The 13411-nt window shown below is 27.9% G+C and overlaps 1 long non-coding RNA gene across 1 annotated transcript; it reads right to left on the reverse strand.

The window, feature by feature from the left end:
• Positions 1–1199: 1199 nt before the first annotated feature.
• LOC132799589 (uncharacterized) lies at positions 1200–13183 on the reverse strand. The gene is made up of 3 exons (XR_009634420.1): positions 12959–13183; positions 8366–8558; positions 1200–1434 (listed from the first exon to the last, which is right to left on the reverse strand). It is a non-coding gene; the product is annotated as an uncharacterized LOC132799589 (long non-coding RNA).
• Between the last annotated feature and the right edge of the window lie 228 nt (positions 13184–13411).

Here is a 13411-nt window from a genome sequence, read left to right on the forward strand (position 1 = left end):
TTGAGATTTTATAAGAAACTAGTTTTATGTATTTTATTAAAGATAAACTTATCTTCAATTTTAAAATACAAATTAACTTAATTACTTATAACTTCCATTACCAAACACTAAAAAAGCAATTTCAGAAAACTGATTTCTAAAAAGTTACTATTTGATTGTATTTTTGGTTTTTTATTTTTGAAACATCATTTTTAAAATAGAGAACAAAAAACAATTTTCTATTTGTTTTGGAAAATAAGTGGCGTTTGGCAATCTAGGTTCTCAAGCCCATTATGATGTTTGGGGTGCTTAGCCTGTTTGGATGATATCGAGTATTCGACCATTTAAGTGGTTCCTCATGTGGTCCTTAGCCCCAAGTCCACTTAGGCAACCTAGACATCTGGCCCATTATGTGTTACTGGGCTTGGCCTCATTTGAATGACCATGGGTCTCAACCCCATTCAGATGATTTTAGGCCTCAATCTTGTTAAATAATACTAAATTCATCATATGTCTAACGTTTTACTGTGTTAAAATTGTTTTTAAAACAAGGGAAACAAATTAAACGTTGTTCCCTAATTTTTGGTTTTTCATTCTTTTTATTTTCAAAAATTGTTTTTAGAAAATAACAACCAAATGCTTTATAACTGTTTTAGAATTTTTTTTTTTTCAAAAACAGAAAAATATTCTAAAAACAACTAGCCAAATAGGCCCAAATAACTGGCCAAATTGGCTCAAACTAGCTCAAACAAACTCTAATAAAATAATTTCCAAAAAACTATTCTTTGATGATAAATTTTCTTCAAAATTTTAACACTTTTCAAGCGAGATCTTATTGTCAAGTTAGTATTTGGAAAATTTAAAAGATAGAAGTAATTAAATTAATTTTTGTTTTAAAATTGAAGATAAATTTGTCTTTAAATATATAAATTTAAGTTTCCTAAGTAATTTTAGAATTACACATTTCTTATGGAAAAAACCTTCCACCTCACTTTCTTTGCTTCTTGAAAATTTGATTTCTATGGATGTTAGCTCGCCCCGGGGATTCTCTTAGAATTTTTTGGGTGGACTCGCTTAGTGAAGTCATATTGGACAATTCCTAGAGAATATCCAATGGAATCTTACATAAACCGTAGATAAACAATACATGCAAATAAATCCAATAATACCTCAATATATAAAAATACAACCACAACAGGATGCAAGTCTATAAGACTATAACCATATTCTACTGTCATACTATATGTCATTATTATATCTACATAATAGGGTCACTTTGTGTCCATAATTTAAGTCAGAATATTTGAAGAGTACATATAAAATTATGTAATATAATTGATGCAAATAAGTCTAGAAAAATAAAGAAGAATAGGGAAATATAAGTACTACTGCTGCAGTGGAGAACGCGGAATAATAAATGATACACGAGATAGACCGTCCGCTAATTGCCTGGACCTAGGAGAATGAATTTAAAAATAAATAAAATATGAAATAAAGATATCTCAGTGAGTAACATGGTGCAATAAGAAAATAATATTTTATTTCTCTCAAGACCTCTCATTCCACACATGGTGCAATAAAAAAATAATATTTTATTTCTCTCAAGACCTCTCATTCCACTCTTTTGAAAATTTTTTTGTTTAAAGATCGTTTCACAAAATCCAACTTGTACTCCAAATCAATATCATAAAATCAGTGCTTAAATAGTATAAATCAATAACTATTAAAATATTATAAATCAGTTTAAACATAATTTTAATATTGAACATAAAATAGTATAAACATAATTTCATAAAATAATTATGAAAAGTGCAATAACACCATAAATATTAGAAAATCGATAATATTCTCAGAAATATAAACAATGTATCATACAATATATCTAGCATTGTCAAGTGGTGTACGGCGTCCCGGGACACCACTAGACAATAAAAGAAAAAAACATGTGGGATGAACTTAACTCACGACCCTTAGCGTATGAAAAATATTGTAGCAATAATGAATCTGTGGGATGAGTCCACCTAATGATCCCTAACATATTACAGGTATCATGGCAAACCTACGTATTATAATATAATACTGAGCTGAAACACTGGTACTATATGGTACATCAATTAAAACAAACAGTACAATATCCATAAAACAATCTTTGTAAAATCATACTTTTCAAACAATATTGTATCATAAAATATAATTTAATATTCAAATCCAACTATTTATTTAAATATTTTAAAAATTCTAATCATCATTTTATGCCAAAATATAAATACCACAATGAAATTTATATCATTATAAACTATTTTTAAGCACTTAAAAATATAAAACAATTAAACATGCTAAAAATATATAATTTCCAATCTGCTTTCTCTAAATCAATTCTTTCTTAAAATGACTAAAAGATTGATTTAATTGCTAAAATATTTTAATATTAATATTCACAAATTCATTATGAACTTGTTAAAATTTGAAACCACTAAAAATATTATCAAAAGTCACATAAAATAATAACATATAAATGTAAAGACCAATATTCATATATACATAAAACAAATAGTTAAATCAAATCATAATATATCATATTTAAACCATATGTATATACATATATATATATAGATATATTAGCATACCCAAATTCATTTAAAAAATATAATCACTCACATATATCACTAATGCTCACTCTACTCCTCTACAAAATTGCCTTTAGACATAATATGAGTGTCTGTAATATAATAAAAATATTCTTTAGGCTCCAACAACTAAAACAAAAATATTGATGTATACTAAATATCTTAAAATAATTTATACAACTATAAAATTATATAAATTAGATATCGAACGATCCAAATATATAGTGACACTTAAGATCTGATACCCAAAATTGAAAATTTTCACCTGAGGGCAATTTTACAAAATTGAACCTTCAATGAGTCCTATTAATATCTAATTATACTAATTTAACTTTAATTTTATTCAATTTGACCAATTTTTTTTTTCCAAACTCAATCCAATTTTATATGGTATCTAACTAATTAACCCAAAAATGAAAAAATTATCAAACGACGTCCCAATTTTATAAACTTTATAGTAACGGAAAGCTTGTGGAATGAAAAACAAGAATCTAAGCTCATCTTAGCCCAAAAATGTCACCGATGGCTAGAAAGCTTGTTGAAAAGTTCATTGATGTTAATAGATCTCTCAAACTATAAGGAATTTTGACAAACAGAGCCCATATTCAAACTTAGAGGATCCAACATGGGGGGAGAAAGGTATGAGTCAAGCTAGAATAGCCCAAAAACAGCCAATCAGTCTGAAAATGCCAAACAACTACCATTAACTTCAAAACGCCAATCCTAGCGTGTCAGCTAGTGGTTTGTCAGAATTTTTGCTAGTTTCGTCACTAGAGTTGCGCTTTAACAGTGACTGTGTGTGGCATTCTCGGTTTGTTTGTTTGGATTTATCCTTTTTGAGTAAAATCTGAAGCTTTAATAATGTTCTCCAAGTTTCAAGCAATGGTTGAAAGGCAATTTAACAAGAAAATTAAAATTGTTCAAGTAGATTAGGAAGGTGAGTTTCAACCTTTTCTTCCTTATCTTTTAGAACTGGGAATCATTTTTAGACACCTCTATCCTTATATCCATACTCAAAATGGTAAAGTAGAGCGAAAACATAGGCATCTTGTTGAACCAGGTTTATTTCTTTTATCACAAGCTCATATGTTTTTCAACTATTGGTGGGAAGCCTTTTATAATGCTTCTTTCTTGATAAATAGGCTTCCAACTCTGGTTTTGAATAAAGTTTAACCATACCAAGTTCTTTTTAACAAAAAATCAGATTACAATTTTTTAAAAGTGTTTAGTTGTGCATGTTTTCCATTTTTAAAGTGTCATAACATACTAAATTGAATTTTCATACCTCAAAGTGTGTTTTTCTTGGATATAGCCTAGATCACAAGGGCCATAAGTGTCTTAATTCCTATGGAAAATTTAATATAACCAATAGTGTTGCATTCCATGAATTTGGCTTTCCATTTCAACAAGGTTTTCCTTTTTCTCATTCTCAAACTCTTGTCTCTGATACAACTAATTGCTCATTAGCATCCTTATTCATTGTTAATAGAATTACATATTCACCTTGTTCAGAACATATCATTAATCCCATCTCAGTTTCTAGTTCTACTTTACCAAATTCAGTTTTGTCTAGTCTTGCTTAACTTCATAATCCTATTTTAATTCCTTTTACTTCTTTGTCAAGACCAACATCAAAGATTTTTATTGCTCCTGAATCTACTAGTTGAGCTAATCCAAATAGTTATCCAGTTTCCAACGCGTTTGCATCTAAAACCTCATCAACATCTCATTCTGTGTCTTCTTCTGTTTCTTCTCCATCTAGTACTTTGCCTACTGCTTCTGTTTCTCATATTCCATTGATTGTTGATTCAAATTCAGCTTTGCTAAATTCTGTTTCTACATTGAATAAGACTTAACAATTTTCTATATTTACTCATCTAATGATTATTAGATCCAAAAATGGAATTCATAAACCAAATCTTTCTAGAGTTTTTCTTGCTGTCAAACAACTTATGCCAGCAAGCTCATTAGCCTTAGTTATTGAACCAAAGTTTGTCAAAAGTGATTTGCTTGATCGAAAGTGGAGAGATGCCATGCAGCTAGAATTTTCAACCTTAATGAAGAATAACGCATAGGAATTAGATACCTCTAACTCATGATATGAATGTTATAGGTAATGAGTGGGTTTTTTTCAAGTTGACTGTGATATAAAACAAGACTTGTGGCAAAAGGCTTCTTACAAACACTTGGACTGGATTATTTTGAGATGTTTAGTTATGTTGTCAAACATGCCACAATAAGATTAATTCTAACTGTGGCACTTTCAAGAGAATGGCCTATTAAATAGCTCGATTTCAATAATACTTTCTTGAATGGAGACTTAACAGTATATATGACTCAACTAGAAGGTTTTGTTTGCTTTCAATATCTATAATATGTTTGTAAACTTAAAAAAAACATTATATAGTTTGAAGCAAACTCCAAGAGCTTTGTTTGTTAATTTGAAAGGTGTTTTGATCAAGAAAGGGTTCATAAATTCTCAGAAGACACAAGTCTATTCATACTTCATTCGAATAATGTTTGTGCTATGATACTGGTATATGTAGATAATATCATTGTCACAGGTAATGAAGTTAACTATCTTACACAACTTATCAAGGATCTAAATTTTGAAATTTCTTTCAAGGATCTTGGAAATCTGCATTTTTTCCCTAAAGTTGAGTTACACATGTTTAAGATTTCTATGCAACTAACTCAAAGTAAGTACATTAAAGTTTTATTACAAAAAAACTAAAATGGAAGGTGCTAAAAATGTGTCTTCTCCAAGTGGGAAGCAACTCTCATTGTATGAAAGTGATCCATTTGATAAACAAGATCTATATAGGAGTACTGTTAGAGCCTTTAGTACTTGACTCTCACTAGACCAGAAATTGCCTTCTCTGTAAATAAATTGAGCTGATTTCTTCATTCCCCCACTCCTGTCCATTGGGAGGCTTGTAAGAGATTATAATGTATCTAAAAGGGACAATATAAGTTGGTCTTCAACTGCAAGCTTCAAATGAGTTAGTTCTCCATGCCTTTGTTGATTCTAATTGGGACAATAACCCATAGGAAGTCAACCAGTGGTTATTGCATATTTTTGGGAGCAAGTTTAATCTCATGGAGTACCAAAAACTAACATGTAGTTGTTAGGTCTAGTACTGAAGCAAAATACAGAGCGTTAGCTCATGTCACAACTGAGTTGTGTTGGCTAAGAAATCTCACAAGAGAGCTTAAATTCTTGTTTACAAGACCAATCATTTCGAGTGACAATCTTGGTGCAGCATTACTTGCTACAAATCCTACTCATCATGCTCTAGTAAATCATATTGAGATAGAAATTCACTTTGTGTGGGACAAAGTCATAAAGGGTGAGGTTAAGATAAGGTATGTTCCATCCAAAGAGCAAATTTCTGGCATTTTTACTAGGTCCTTAGGAACTTCCAGATCTCAATTTTTAAGAACTAAATTGAAAGTCCATAATATTCCTTCTTCTATGAAGAAAACCTTGCTGTGATTATAACTTGTTGTGAGGATGTGCTGCATACTATTCTATTGAGGCTGTAACTATATTGCAATCTAAATCTAGTATTGCAGAGTTACTTTGAGTTCCTGAGTTTCTCTTCATTTAAAGTTTATTATTATTATTATTATTATTTTCCTTTCATCAAGCTAAAGTTACTAAGATAACAATAGCTTGAGAGAGGAGTATGAAGACTTTTCTTGATTGCCATGTTAGTACTTCTATTTTAGAATCGTTGAATATCTAACTGAAGCAGTTGCGCCTAGCTCAGTTAGTTTGCTATAGTGGTTAATCTTGTCCACATGTTAATTAAGTAAGGAAGAGTTCTTTTTCATATCTCTAATATATAAATACTGGGAAGCTCTGTAATTGTTGTAGTTCTTGATCTATACAAAAAGGAATCTTTTGGAAATACTATCTCTCTATTTTTTTATTTTTCCTTTGTTTTCCTTTAGTTTCTTGCATTTTCTTTTGCTTTCTTTTCCTTACATCCAAGATTAACAACAAAGCAATAAATTCAATGACCGTTAGAGTCTCTTATTACTCCACCAGCTCCAACCAATGCAGATTTACTCCTAAAGTTGCCATCAGTGTTTAACTTGACAAACCAATCCCTAGGAGCTTTCCACAGTAACCAGCAAGGATATTTCATATTTTTATGTAAATCGCTCAGAACAACATTCTTCACATCAAGCACGTAGCTATGAATCACAAAACGAATCAAGGCTAACTGTGCAAAAATTGGTTTTAATAAGTAACCATCAGTGCAAGTAACCTTAAATTGAATGGAACAACCAAAACCAAACATATATTTTGTACATCGTTTTATATTTGGCATGCACATCTAAGTCAATATCACTGCATTTCTTTTCTATATGATTTTATATTTTCCCATGTATAGATTAAAAGAAATGTAAATTATACATAATTTTCCTGAAACATGAACAAAAAATATCAGGAAAAGAAAACACAAAAAGTACAATTTATAGCTTTGTCCATGCTTGGCTAACTTTTGCTTCTGCTTATATTCTGTAAAAATGCTTTATGAGAAGTTATTATTTACTTACTTTGATTAGAAGCTCTTCTTAAAGCTAAAACCACTTCCAATAAATTATACAAACACCCTTTATTTCTTTGTGGCTTAACACCTTGCCTCACACGAGTCAATATAAAAAGTTTAATTTGTTTCGGTTTTTATTTTTTATTTTTTTAAGTTTAATTTCATTTTAGTACTGTTGATTTATAAGCTTTTACTATTTAAGCCTTCAATTTTCAAAAAAAAAAAAAATGATTTGGGGCCTTCAATTTTTAAATTTGTTATAGATTGGTAAAATTCTCAATTTTGGCCAAACAAATTAATAACGATTCTTCTTTTTTCCTTATTGATCAACACTCTTAACATTTTTCCTTAACACTATTGCAAGTTTCTAAATAGATCAGCTGTTATTAATTTGTTTAATCAAAATTGAGGATTTGACCACTACAATAAATTTAAAAATTAAGGGTTTAAATAACTACTTTTAAAAGTTAAAAGCTTAAATCACAAATCCTATAAAGATCCTAAGTGCAATTAACCCTTCAAAATTTTGCTAAAATGAATTGCTTGAAAGAAAATTTCTCAGGTGAAATTAAGCAAAACAAGGAAGTGCATTGAACCCAATTATTAACATATGATGATATCTAACAAACTTACCCTACTATACAAGTAAAAGTAATCTATTAATAATAACAAATAAGTAAAAGTAATCTATTAATAATAACAAATATATGGACCATTAATTCATGTGAAAATGTAAAAAAATGCGAATATTATTTTACCCTTATAGTGTATCAATATATTAATTCAATTTAACTAGTATACCATTTCCTTAAAAAAATGTATACCCAAATATATATAAATGGGAACAAATCCCACACCAATTACTGAGTTAACTTGTAGCAACAACAGCATAAATTTTTCTTCATTATATTAGGCACTGATCTGGCTTATATTAATTTTTCCCTAAAATGCCTTTTTAAATACAATGAAGTGGCTGATAGATGAATTAGAAACCAAAAAGCTGTAAGTAGATTATCCGTGGAAATAATTCCAAGTTTTATAGGATACTTGAGACTCATAAAATTGTCATAGTAGGAAGAGAACTCTCACATCTCTTTAGTTTAGCAAGGGAAATATTGTGAAAAAAATAATATATGGAATATATATATATACATGTGGATCTATAAATGTAAATAAAATATTCACAATTGAGCAAACCTGTATGTCTTTAGATTCGATCTGCTTGTTGATGAAATTGGTCAGAGGCCTATGTAGTATCACAGTTTTCTTAAGACAATTTCCGTCCTACCGGTGCATATGTTCTCCCAACAGTTATCTTCCAGTATACAACAGAATCTCGAAGCTTTCGGATATAGCACCACCAAAGCTTTACGTCGAACTTTTTGTGCACCTTTACTTTACCACACTACTATGTTATATTCAAAATTCTATGATTTTCTCTAGTTTTTCCAGTAAAACTCGTGAGGGAGAGAGAGGATAATTCAAAAACTCAAAATTACTATTATTTTCTTCTTTTTTCCTTACAAAAAATCAATCCAATCAAATTCCAAAAAGGGAAAAACCAATGAAAGCCCATTAATGCCATTGAAGGTCCACTAAAGCACTTTTATAGCAAATTCATTCAAAACCAATTAAGGAAAAAACGTTACAAATATAAAAGATAATAGAATTTGTTCGAGTGCAAGGGCGTTGTACTTTTGACACTCTTCCCAACTCACCTAGCCACCAAGTTCAAGGAAAAATCTACTATATGCTAGTAGCACTTTACTTTCACACTTACAAAAACATATGTGAAACTTTCATAAAATTTATATATATATTTATATGTATATATATACACATACTATAAGTCTCACTAAAAAAGTTAGATGGCAATTATGGAATATTTTCAATTTTTATGGCATTCTATTAAGTATGTGAGGTTACTATTTCTTGTCTACTTTCCAAATAATTGGTGTTAATTTTATAAATTTAGTATCTAAATTTGTAGTTCTAAATGGATAAATATGATTGTTAGGTAATTTTATTTTATTTATTCTCCAATGAATTAACATTGCTTTTAGATGTTTAAATTTCATATTTGTGGTTATAAAATGAATGTAATATAATTTTTAGATTTTTTATTTAATTTTATTTCCTATAAATATGGATGCTTATATTAGGATTGGTATTTATTAAGAAACAATTTGTTTGTGCTCTTAGTCATCTTCATTTTTTTGGTAATTTACTTTTTCTCTTTCATTTCGTAGTTTAGAATATATTGTATTTTACTTCATATGCTTGAGTATTTATAGAGAACTAATAACCTTCTAATCAATATTTGTTCCTGCAGCTTTTTCCTTTTATTTCTTTTCAGCACAACATGCAACGCTTAACAATATTTTTTGTTTTATGTAGACCATCACTGCCATATTTAATTAATTAATTAATTAATTAATTTCTTTAGGGAGGATACAAATAAAATTTAAGTCAATAGTTTTATGCTCATAACATGCTTTCCCATGTTTTTTGTCATGTTCTGAATTGAAATGATAAAGAAAAGTTCATTTCATAATTCTAGAAGAACTTTATACAGTATCATTCTTTACATACTATTATTTAAATATATAAAAAAATATAAAATAATCTTATATAATATTTCTAATACTTAAAATACTAATAGTTAATAGAGTCTTAATTAAGCCAAAAAAATACGCATTTTTTTTTTCTACAGATCGTTTATAAATCAAGCACTACTCCACAAAAATTCTTCATAATAACTTTTAGAAGAAAATGATAATCATGGAAATTACACAAAATTTTCTTTCTGGTTATAATACTTTTGGATAATAGAAAGATGTATTCGTTGGAATATTCAGTCTCAAAATTATAAATGTTTTTAAAGATGTTTGGTAGTATATTTTTAAATATATTTGAGATGTTCAATCACATACTTCTGAACACATTTAAGATGTTCGTATCTATAGATGTTTAGTCGCATACTACTGAATGCATTTGAGATGTTCAGTTGCATATTTCTAGATATATCTGAGATATTCATGTCTAAAAACATTCAATCGCATACTTCTAAATATATTTAAGACATTCAATTACATATTTCTGAACACATTTGAAATGTTAAATCTTATAATTCTGAATATAAATATATTTAATATTAATTTTAAATAGGAGTAAAAATATAAATTTATAATGAAATTCTATAGAATTCGTTTGGTAGTACAACGAGAACTTTTCAATAATAAAACAAAATATCAATCCCTTCGTAGACAATCAAAATTTGAAACACCTGATTTAGTTTTGTAATTTTTATGCAAAATACCTAATTATTTTGCGTCTCCTTATTGAGTTTGGAAGCAAAACATTTATTTATTTTTTACAAGTTCAAATGGGAGAACCCAAAATACCTAATTATTCTGCTTCTCCTTATTGAGTTTGGAAGCAGAAAATTTATTTATTTTGTACGAGTTCGAATGGGAGAACCTCAATTTTTTAATAGTTTTAACTTATTTTTTTTCTTAGAAATATAAATTCATAGATTGGATACAAACAATTTGAAAATAATTGATTTGGTGTATATATATATATATATATGTACAATATTGTTGTACTTTTTGTAAGAAAAAAAAAATTGTTTGAATTCTTTTCAAAATCTCAAATATATGTTTTTTGGTTACAAAATGTATATTTAAATACTTAATACTGACATAAAAAATAAATAACATTAAATAAAAGTTTGACAAAGAAATATTATAATAAGGGCAAATTAACTTATGTTGGTTTACGGTAAGAGTACTAATGTTCTTATAACACTATCATAACTTATTTACAAATATATATATATATATATATATATAGTAAAACCTTAATAAATGAATAATCTAACCACATAAATAAATTTATACGGTCCCAACTTAATTCAATGTACTAAATGAATAAATTTGCTAACTGCACAAGATAATAATTTTTAAAAAAATCCTTCAGGACCCATTGAATATATAATTTAGTATTTGATCAAACTTGTAAAAAAAAATTAACATATATAAACATTTCTAGATAATAAGAAAATTTTACTTAATATATATTTTTTTTAATTTAGCTTTTTTCCCAAAATATGTATCTAAAATTGATTTTTGTTTTATCAATATGTACAAGAAAAAAAAAACAGATTTGAAATAAGAATTAATCAATTGATACACTGATCCACAATTAGAGGTAATTTTCTATAAGTAGAGGTCAAATAATTAGCCAACTTAACAACGTTTTTCTTTGCATTTATCAATAGGTTCCTTCCATTAGTAAACTACTGTGTATGTTAAATTTTCTATTGATTTTTTTTTCTTTATTTGTTGATTGAGTGGTGATCAATCTCATGATTGTAGATTTGATCTAGCTTTATTGATTTTTCCTTTATTAGTATATATTATATGGTTAGTAAAATTATTTCTCAAAATTAGTCTATATTTTTTCAAATTACGAAGTATTTATTTATCAATAAATCAAGTAATTATTCATTTATTGATAAATGAATAACCTCTTAAAATGAATAATTTTCATAGTCCCATGAATATTCATCTATAGAGGTTTTACTATATATATATATATATATATATAACATCTTAGTTGGCTTGATATATGAGAATACACCTCTACCTGTCAGGTTAAAATATAATTTTTCTCTGGCCTGGGAATCCATAATAAATTTTCATCCAAAACAATGCGTACTTCAATGAGGATATATTTATAAATAAAATACACGCATATCTTGAAGTGGATACGCATTGGATGAAAATTCATCTAGGATTTTCGATCAAAGAATTATTGTATATATATACTCTTTAATATTAGGACAAATGTTAAGATTTCATTTTTCAATTCTTAAATCATAACAAGGTTGAGTTTTAAAATCATATTTATTAATTTCTAGAATACAACAAGATTTATTTTTTTCAAATATAATTTTAATATGTCATTAAATTCATATTTTATTATTTTTAAATTTTAAATTATAATCCTTGATATTTTCAAAGGGCTAATAAAGGAAAAATTAATATTAAAACTACAAGATCATCTTAATATGAATCTAACTCTATATTTATATATATATATTGGAAGATTCCCATACAAAGTTTTTTGACAAATAATCTTAACTTTATAATTAATCTTATCTAACAGTTTACATTAGCTTATTTAAGAACCCTTTAAATCTCTCTATCTTTTTGTCAAAGTAGTTTACTACTGTCAAAACATTCTTTCTCTCTCCTAATTAAACTTCAACTATATTCTCTCTTCAACTCTAATCAGAAGTGGCAATCCGTGTTCACGTGTCAGATTCGTGTCAACCCATTTAATAATTGTGTAAAAAATGTGTAACCCAAATCCAACCCGTTTATTAATCATGTCAGATATCTAAAACACTAATTCGATCTATTTATAAATATGTCAACATGACATGACACGATTACTTTAATTAATCGTGTTGAGTTGTTAACCTATTAATTGATTATGAATAATCATAATAATAAAAGAAAGAAGTTCCATATTGACCTGTTTGTATCTTTCTCATGGTCTAGTTTTTATTTAATTATAAAAGAAAGGTCTGAAGGCTTTGAATCACATGAGTGGGAAGAAGATGAGCAGCAATCCATAACCACAAACGAAAGCACTCATAAAACCTTTCTTTTATCCACTAAAGCACTCAAAAAACCGAATAAACAGAGGGCTTCATACAAAACATCATTTATCTATCCAAAAATCTAATAAAAATAGAAAGTGGTTGACTTGAGGACTCACCGTGTCTGTTGAAAGCAGCTTTTTCTCTTTTGTTCCTTCAAGATTTAGGGTACCAAATCAACGAGAAGAAAGAAGAAAAGGCCAAAACTAAGAAAAGAGAGAGAGAGAGAGAGAGAGAGAGAGAGAGAGAGAGAGAGAGACTAAGACTGAGACAGAGAGAAGAAGCTGGAGGCTAGAGAGAATAAGCTTCTGATCAGGTTAAGAATAGTCGATGGGGGCCCCAAGTGCGGCTTGGAGCTAGAGGACAAGATGACAAATTTTAGAGCTTCTAATCATGTGGTAGAGAGGAGTTTTAGTGATGTTTTAATGTTTTTATTTTTGTTTTTTAAAGATGTTTTATTTTTAAAAAATATCTTTAAAAAATTAATAATATAATTACTTTTATAACATCTATAAGTTTTTTTAACTTATAATATCTTTTACTTATTAAATATTATATTATAGATAAAATTG

Source organism: Ziziphus jujuba, chromosome 10 (assembly GCF_031755915.1).
Source record: "Ziziphus jujuba cultivar Dongzao chromosome 10, ASM3175591v1".
In the NCBI taxonomy this organism is placed as follows: domain Eukaryota; kingdom Viridiplantae; phylum Streptophyta; class Magnoliopsida; order Rosales; family Rhamnaceae; genus Ziziphus; species Ziziphus jujuba.